This window comes from Piliocolobus tephrosceles, chromosome 16 (genome assembly GCF_002776525.5).
Source record: "Piliocolobus tephrosceles isolate RC106 chromosome 16, ASM277652v3, whole genome shotgun sequence".
Lineage (NCBI taxonomy): Eukaryota > Metazoa > Chordata > Mammalia > Primates > Cercopithecidae > Piliocolobus > Piliocolobus tephrosceles.
In genome coordinates, this window is record NC_045449.1 from 72,797,673 (window position 1) to 72,806,457 (window position 8,785).

The 8,785-nt window shown below is 55.2% G+C and overlaps 1 protein-coding gene across 1 annotated transcript in view; it reads left to right on the forward strand.

Annotated features, from left to right (window-relative positions):
• The first annotated feature begins 2,522 nt into the window (after positions 1–2,522).
• Positions 2,523–8,785, forward strand: part of C1QTNF1 (C1q and TNF related 1) — a 24,703-nt gene continuing 18,440 nt past the window's right edge. Inside the window, exon 1 of the mRNA XM_023211647.2 lies at positions 2,523–2,915. The gene's annotated coding sequence lies outside the window, so the exon portion shown is untranslated. The remainder of the gene's footprint in view (positions 2,916–8,785) is intronic.

The following is an 8,785-nucleotide window of genomic DNA, read 5'->3' on the forward strand; positions in this document are numbered from 1 at the left end:
TTATGTTAAAGATAACTGTTTTCCAGTTCTTCAACACCAAAGCCATCTTGGATGGGGTAAAGAGAAAGAATAAATCTCCCATCATCCATAACTTTTTTTTTTTTTGAGATGGGGGTCTTGCTCTGTTGCCCAGGCTGGAGTGCAATGCCATGATCAGGGCTTACTGCAGCCTTGACCGCCTGGGCTCAAGGGATCCTCCCACCTCAGCCTCCTGAGTAGCTGGGACTACAGGTGTGTGCTGCCAAGCCCAGCTAATTGTTTTATATTTCGTAGAGACAGGATCTCACTATATTGCCCAGGCTGGTTTCAAACTCCTGGGCTCAAGTGATCCTCCCACCTCGGCCTCCCAAAGTGCTGGGATTACAGGTGTGAGCCACCACACCCAGCCCATCATCCGCATCTCTTTCTCTTTTGAGTTGTGTGTCCAGCTTTGTGAATTCTGGTATCTGTCCAGGACTTCCCTTAGTCTGAGGCTCCCAGACAGGGCAATAAGGAGCCTTCTTTTTTTTTATTTTTTATTTTTACTTTTATTTTTATTTTTTGAGATGGAGTCTCGCTCTGTTGCCCAGGCTGGAGTGCAGTGATGCGATCTCAGTTCACTTGCAACCTCCAACTCCTGGTTCAAGTGATTCTCCTGCCTCAGCCTCCCAAGTAGCTGGGATTACAGGTGCTCACCACCACATGCCCAGCTAATTTTTGTATTTTTAGTCGAGATGGAGTTTCACCATATTGGCCAGGATGGTCTTGATCTCCTGATCATGTGATCCGCCCACCTCAGCCTCCCAAAGTGCTGGGATTACAGGCGTGAGCCACTGCCCCCGGCAACAAGGAGCCTTCTCATTGCATTGAGGGAGTCCTTAGCTCATAAGAGTTCTAGAAAGGCCCAGATTCTCTGAAATATGGACGAAGGTCTCATAAGGGCTGCAAAAAATGCTGTTGTGTTCTCTGGTATCCCTGCACCAAGGGCTATTTGAGGACAGAGTAACTAAGGAAAGTTCAATCCACATGCTAGGCCTTGCTCCTGGTGACTGGGAAACTTCCTCATGTCACTTACAGGAATGGAGACAAGCTTATCTCTGGCTTTTCCTGTATCAATAAGCAACCCAGGATGTAGGTTTTGCCAAGCCTCAGACATGTATGCCAAGAACACAAGCACCTCCTGATCTTCTAAGCCTAGCAGAGGCTGCATCTCTAGTTGGTTAAGTAGTGTTGACTTCATATCCTCATTGTGTGTGTCCTCAGACTTCCCTCGGATGCTGGAGGCCTGGCGGCCTTTCTCCCTGTATTCACAGGAGGGGTTGGCGTACCCAGTCAGGGCCTCTGTGGAGTGGCTGTTGGGTGCCTCACCTGCCCAGCGGCCTCTCCTTCTGTTCTCATCTCCATTCGTCCTCAGCTCTACCCGAGTGCTGGCCTTGCCCAACCTGGAGCAAGGCAGCGGGCATCAAGCTTGCACCCTCTTCTTCCTCTCCCTTTTGATTCTTTTCATCTGTCCAGTTGTTGGTGCAAGTGGATGGGAGGACACTCCAGGCAGGGAAAGGTGAGACGTCTTAGTTTTGCTCTGAGTGTCCTAATCAGCATCCCCGTTTTCACATCTCCTGTTTGGCCAGAGACAGACTGTCACAGGAGTGATAACAAAACAAAAAAATCCAGCTACAGCATGGAGGTAAGGGGCCACTTGGAGAGAACAGGGCAGAGCAGGGAGAAAAGAAGCAAAAGGGGGAACGCTGTTATCATCAGAGCAGACTTCTGCTTCTCTGGCCAAATCCTTCTCCTGCTAGTGATATGCTAAGTTTCCAGAGCAAGCGGGGCTGACGCAGAGTCTAGGGATGGAGACTGGGCCCCAACCAGGGCCAGCTCTGGAGCAGCCTGGATCAGGGATCAGGATGGGAGGGCAGCCTATGGGCCTTGTTCAGAAAAAAATATTTGTGTATGATTGAGAAAATGTCAGGTTTTCGTATCAAGGAATGAGAGGCCTGATAGCGATTGAGGAGTGCTTCCAGCCACCCCTGGCCCACCACTGTACTCTGTGCTATTCTCTGGAAAATGGAAACCTTCCGGGCAGGGGCTCCTTCCTAACCTCTAGATCACAGAGCTTTCAAGACCCTGAACAAAACAGTGGACCATCACCAACAAAACAGCGCGCGCGCGCACACACACACACGCAATTTGGCATTTTGTTATGGGGGGCTCACAGATTCCCCCAAAGCTGTCTGAGTCCCCTATGATGCATGGGGTGTCTCAGGTCTGCCACTGTTTGGAGACCTGACCCGTCGGGGTTGGCTACAGGGGATCCCTGAGGCCTTGGAGCCCATCCCTCTGCTACCAAGTGACTAGGAGCGCTCAGCCTTGCTGGGCACCCCCATTCTGTGGGGGGCATCCTCGTCCAGGGCTCGCAGCCCCTCCGCCTCTGGACGGACCTCCAGACTCACGGAATCGGCCCCACCCCCACTCTCAGTCTGGCGGGCTCCCCAGGGGGCCAGGAGGAGGCGGCCGCTGGATTTCCCTGCGGCGCGGCGCGGGGCACACACGGTTAATCCTCTGCGGCTGCTGTTTGGACGAAAAGCGCTGGGGGTGTTGGAGGCTCCTCGCTGCTCACATCTGGCTGGGCTTTGCTCCTCGCGCGTCTGTCCCACTTTCTTCGTCTCTTCCTTTACTTTCGAGAAACCGCGCTTCCGCTTCTGGTCGCAGAGACCTCGGAGACCGCGCCCGGGAGACAGAGGTGCTAGGGGGAGACCCGTGGCTGCTCGCACCGCCCCCCACCCTCCTCTTCTGCACCGTGGTCCCCCGGAGGACCTTCTCCCCTGCTCTGTCTCCTTCGGCGAGACTGTGCGTCGCCCCGGACCTGGCCGGGAGGAGGCTTGGCCGCCGGGAGATGCTCTAAGAGCGGCGCGGGAGGAGCGGCCGGCGGGACGGAGGTAGGTGGCCGAGCCGGGGGACCCAGCGCCGCCCCGCCCCTGTCCTCGTGGCTTCAGCCTGGTGGCCAGGGCGGGGATGGCAGACACCTGGGCCAGGACGGACGGGGAGCGCCGTAGGAGGGGCCGGGTTGGCGGCGGTGGCGCAGGGGCAGAAGGACCCGGGGTTTTGGGGGCAGCCCTGGCGGCCGGCTACGGCTCAGCCCCCGGCATAGGCGCCTCTGCGCAGGGGGGTCGTGATGGTTCCAGATCTCCCTGACTGTGGAGAAGCCGGGCTCTTCTGCACATGGATACTAACGGGAGTAAGTGCACCTTCCCCCCAGTTTTTTGTGGGGTGTTTATCTTGCTTCACTGTTCCCTGGTGCCTTTCTGAGGGTGTGGATGGAAGAGGAATGGTACTGATGTTCGCGGCTGCACTTAGTGGGGATGCCTTCACCCCACTCCATGTCACCGGGACCACCTGACTGCCGGGTCTGTCCAGTCTTGTCTGTGGCCAACCTGGATCCTTCACGGAATAGGAAGCGCTGACTTTGGCCCTCGCATCTGACAGACTTGGTGTCCTGGAGGGGGTCCAGCTTGGGCAGGAAAAAACAATGTTGCTTCCCCGGGGCCCTATTGGGAAGCTAAGCTGCCTGTGCCACTGGGAGTGGCCCCTGGCCTGGGGCTGGAGCATCTGAGCCGCCCGGGAGCTTCTGGCCAGGGCTTCTCCTCCGGTGCAGGTGTGGTCCCCACTGTTAGCCCGGGCCTGGCGGGGTCCAATTCCTGGGCCACACTCTTCCAGCCCCAGAAAGCCAGATCATCTTCTATGAACCCTTGGGCCCACTCATCCCTGCTTGGGAGGGAGGGAGGAAGCCGCCCCCCTCTGTGACGTGTTCCTGACTCTTCTACCCCACCTAGTTTCTAGGAAAGGAGGTAACATGACGTGCTGGGAGCTTTCTGGTCCTGAGCTTTGAACATGAGAAATGCCGTGAGAAACTGTTTTCTCCTCCACTGGCCACTTCGCGGCCCCAGGGGAGCATGTGACGTCCTTACAGGCTGCCCGGCCTCTGCTTTTTATAGTGCTGGAAAGTACACGCTGCCTGGCAGGTCATGCAGCCACGAACAGCCACAGATAGACGCACTTGGCTGTTGTGTGTGCTGCAGGGAGCCGGAAGACATGCTCCAGGAGGCCTGTCCAGCACCTGCCAACCAGGGAGGAGGGAACCAAGACAGGGAGATGGGAGCCGAGGGCTGAGGACAAGCAGAAGCTTCCCCACCCTCCCTCTTTGACCTGTGGAGCTGGAGAGGCCCCTAGAGACCACCCAACAACAACAGTGGCACTCATCATCTTCATCATCATCGTCATCATGATGTTAGCCACAGGTTGGTGTGTCTGCTTCTCACATGGCAGGTGCTGAACATTATATTAATAATTATAATAGTTATTATAATAGTTAATTCTCAACACTTCTATCAAGGGAACTCTCACTTGCGGGAAGAGCAGAGCTGCCAAGCTCAAGAGGCTCACAGCTTGCCTGAGGCCCTAGAGACAGGGATGGAGAACCCCAGACTCCAATCTGTGTCTTTATCCCAAGTGCGCTGTATGCTGCTGCTGCTGCTTTTTTTTTTTTTTTTTTTTTTTTGAGACAGTGTTTCGCTTTTGTCACCCAGGCTGGAGTACAAGGCTAAATCTCGGCTCACTGCAACCTCTGCCTCCCAGGTTCAAGCAATTCTCCTGCCTCAGCCTCCCAAGTAGCTGGATTAGAGGCGTGTGCTACCACACCTGGGTAATTTTGTATTTTTAGTAGAGATGGGGTTTCTCCATGTTGGTCAGGCTGGTCTCAAACTTTTGACCTCAAGTGATCTACCAGCTTCAACCTCTTAAAATGCTGGGATTACAGGAGTGAGCCACAGCGCCTGGCCTCCAGGGCGTATACTTTTAACCTTCCTATCTGGTGTTAGGAACATGGTGCTCAGCGGGCCAGATTGAGGCTGGGAACTACTCTCTGCCAGCTGCCAACGGAGAATGCCCAGGGGCAGGAAGGACACTACCCAGGGACTCTCGACTTTTCCTCCTGCCTCCCTCTCCTCCTGCCTCCCTCTCCTCTGTTTGTGTCGCCAAGGGTGGTGTCCCCAGTGAGCGTGTTCAGGGAGGCAGGAAGCCCTAGGTGGGTGCTCTGCGGCCACAGGACACCACCGCCCCTCCCAGGCAGGTGCAGCCAGCTGGCGAGGGATGTCCTCCCAAGTGGGAGCAGAGAAAGCCCAAGCTGTCCCAGGAAGGCCGCGGGTTCCCTCCTTGTTCCTAGGAAGTGACCCCCCTGTTCAGGGCAACCAGGGCAACAGAGTGTTTTTGGAACATGCTCCTTTCTGTTCTTCTTCCTGGTGCCTCCCCCCAGCTGTAATTAGCATGACTCATAAACCAAATATTCTGGCATTGAACTTTGCTCATCAAAACAAAGATAAAAAGGATTTCGTAGATACAGTTGTGCGCGGGGCCTGGAGCTTCCCGTTTGTGTCTTGTCCTGATGGGTCCCAGTTCCTGGGATCGGGGGCTATGGCTCAGGTTCCAGAACCTTAGGGAAGGGGCGGGGATGATGGACACCAGGAAGGGCAGGAAGAAGGAGCAGGTTACACCATCCCCTGGACAGTCCCACCTCTGCCTGACAATCAGTAGCCTCTAGAGATGTTCAAGTGGGGGCACTACCTCGTGGGCCACAGGTTGCCCTTTCCCCTGTTAACCTGCTGAAAATGGCCTGCTGGTGTCACATGGCACAAGGCAGCTCTCTGGACAGGACCCTGCCCCGCTGACCCCTTCATGCAGGCTGAGAACTCCCTGCCCACTTGAGAGTGCAGTCTGGAGGAAACAGTGATGCCAGCTCAACAATGTGTTTCTTTCAGGCTCTCTTGGGGCATCCCAGCAAGCCGCTCTCATGAGCCGAGGATCCTTGGGGTCCTGTCCTGGGGTCTATGCTGGGGTCCTTGCCTGGAAGGGCCAATCCTGAGCTTAAGCAAGGACGTGCAGGAGCAGGGCATGCTCACTCCTTTCCTCCTTCCCGGGCCCCGCAGTGAGATACTCCAACTGCCGCCGCTGCAGCCTCTGGTTCTCCCGGTGAGGCATGTGGTGTGAGCAGGAAGGGAGGGGGAAGGGGCTTTGGGGCCATGTGGGAAGGATCTTTATCTCTGGGTCCTTGTGAAGGTCACGGCTGTGTGACACTTGTGCTGGGGTGATATGAGTGGCTTTTGGCACATCAGCACCCCTCCAGCTGCCTGTTTTTGCCCACACTTGATTTCCAGAGCTGGGCTTGGCATCTGAATATGGTTCAAAGGGGGATGGTCTCCGGCAGGGGCATGGGGGCCCCCACAGTCCCCACTGTACACTGGGGCACCCCTATGTTGCCTCTGAGGCTCCCTGGAGCTAAGCCCTTCTCCAGCCTCAGACAGAGCTGGCACAGACTGCAGGCCCCTCCCTGGGCCCCCATCCTGTCCAGGACGGCCGTCGGGACGGCTGTGGCTGGGCCCGTGTCTGCCCATCTCTCTGGCTCCTGTAGGAATTTTCCTTGACACGAGACAGAGTAGAGCAGGAGACGGCAGGCAGGGAGGCAGGAGTCGAGGGGAGGAGGAGAAGAGGCAGACGGGCCGGTGGGGCATGGGGAAGTCAAGTTCTTGGTGCCCTGTGCCGGGTCAAATGTTGCTCTTGGCCACGGCTAAAGCCATACTTGGTGGAATGCCCCAAACCCTATGCTTTGGGTTGTACCCATCCCCCTCAGCAAGACATCTGGATACCAGCCGCCCTCTGCCCTCGGGAGCAGGGAAGGAAAAGGGCCGCGCCTGGGAAAGCTGCCAGCCCTGGGTGGGTTTGAGGTGGATGTAGGTCAGAAGGTGGGCAGGGCTCCCCATCTCTGCCCACAGGTTCCTGGGGCCGGTCTTCAGAGCTGGGGACAGAGGTGTGTTCAGAAAATGCTTGGACCCTTTCTCCTTGTAGAGTCTAAAGTGAGAGGTGGAAGGATCTGGGTGGGTTAGGGGGTGACCACAGGTCTCTCGCATCTTCTGGCATTCAGGGGAGCCACCTCCTCCGTGAAAAGATAACGATGAGGGCAAGACTCTGGTCCTGTGGGTCCTCCCTGTGTGGTACATGAACTCAGATTCCTTTGCAACCCAGAGCTCGGGTCTGCTTCTGCCCATTAGAGGGCACTGGCCGGGAGAGAAAATCATCTGTACCCCTGCACGTGGGCCTTTCTGTCCCTTCTTCAGAGCTGGCCAGCATGCTGGTCTCTCTTCACTCTACAAAAGCAGTGCCCTAAAAATGCACATCCGATGGGCCACACTGCCCAAGCCCCTCACATTTTAAGGTGTGCCTGTGTATGTTCCTGGTGATCACATGCCTAAATCCAAAGGAATTAAACTCCAGTGGTGTATTTTAAGATGCCAACAGGCTGGCACCAGGGATATCTTAGCACCTTGCCTCAAGGACAGTGGTTACCCTGGTGCCTGGTACCAGACCTGGCATGTAGTGGGCACCCAGTAATCCTCTGTTGAATGATGAATGCAAGGGCTCAGCTGCTGGATATAGTCCTCAAAGCCAAAGGCTGCTGCAGCTGTTCCACCTGTAAACAAGTAAGCAAATCGGTGGATACCATAACCCAACTCTCATAACTCATGAGAGTGGCTTGCTGGGCTGCCCCAAGAGAGCCAGTGGGTGGGAACGGTTGCTGCACCATGACTTGGAAGGAGGAGGAGCCTATGCTCTCTGGCATCTTTCTGGCCCCCCCGCCCCAGGGTGAAGTGTGATGTGCTTTGCTGTCGGACACACCTGAGTCTAATCTGAGCTCCAGCACCTCCCCACTGTGGAACCTGGGGCAGGCGGCTCCATCGCTCTGAGCCTGTTTGCGCATTCTAAGGATCAGGTATTCTAAGGATCAAGCTCAGTGGTGTAAGGAAGGCACCAAGCCCAGAGCCTGGCTCTCAGTGGTGGCTTTTCAGGGGTAGCAGGGCTTTGTCACAAGGAACCTCTGATAAACATGGGGCTACTCCTAGGTCCAGGAACATGCCAGCCATTGCACATCACACACAGGGTGGGCTGAGGACTGGGCTCCGTTTCCTTGTTTCATGGCTGCAGGCCACTGGCCCTACTCAGGCAGCCTCCTTCAACAGCAAGGGCCACAGACAAAGCCCGTCACTGCTAGGAAACAGGTTCTCTCTGGCTCGCATAATTCCAGCCTGGATGAAGTACCACCCTGCTGGGCTCCCTACCACTGTGCCATTCCTGGTCCTAACACATCCCATACCATAGCTGCTAGGGACTTTACTGCTTAAAGGAAGGGGCTTCTTGTTCCATTTGTCCCGAGAATCCAGCTCCCTGCCGGGTATGTAGTAGACACTCAATAAACACCTGTTGAACAAATGAGCAAAAGAGCGTGAGACTTCAGCACTAGGTCAACTTATATTCCCCGTGGTTCCGCTTGAGCCTTAAATGACGCAGCATCACAAGCCCTCTTTTCTCCCCATCCTACTCTTCTATGCATCTAGTCGAGTTTCCTGGAATAAACAAAATGCTCCCTTAGTCCCCAGGGTGGGGCTTATTTGTCATTTTTCTAAGTGGAAAATAATGTGTACTTACTGTGAAAAAGGACGTGACTGTTACAGGGGAAAGAAACAGAGAGGCCAACATAAGAAAATGGTAAGCATCTGTATTTTCATCACTGCAGATAATTGCTGTTGGCAGCCCGGTGGGTGGCCTTTGGGTCTTTGTGGTTTTGTGTGTGTGTGTGTGTGTGTGTGTGCATGTATGTGCGTGTGTCTGCATGTTTTCCACCTGCATTTTCAAAACTCAATACTGCTTTACAAACTTTTTCTTTCTTTCTTTCTTTCTTTCTTTCTTTCTTTCTTTCTTTCTT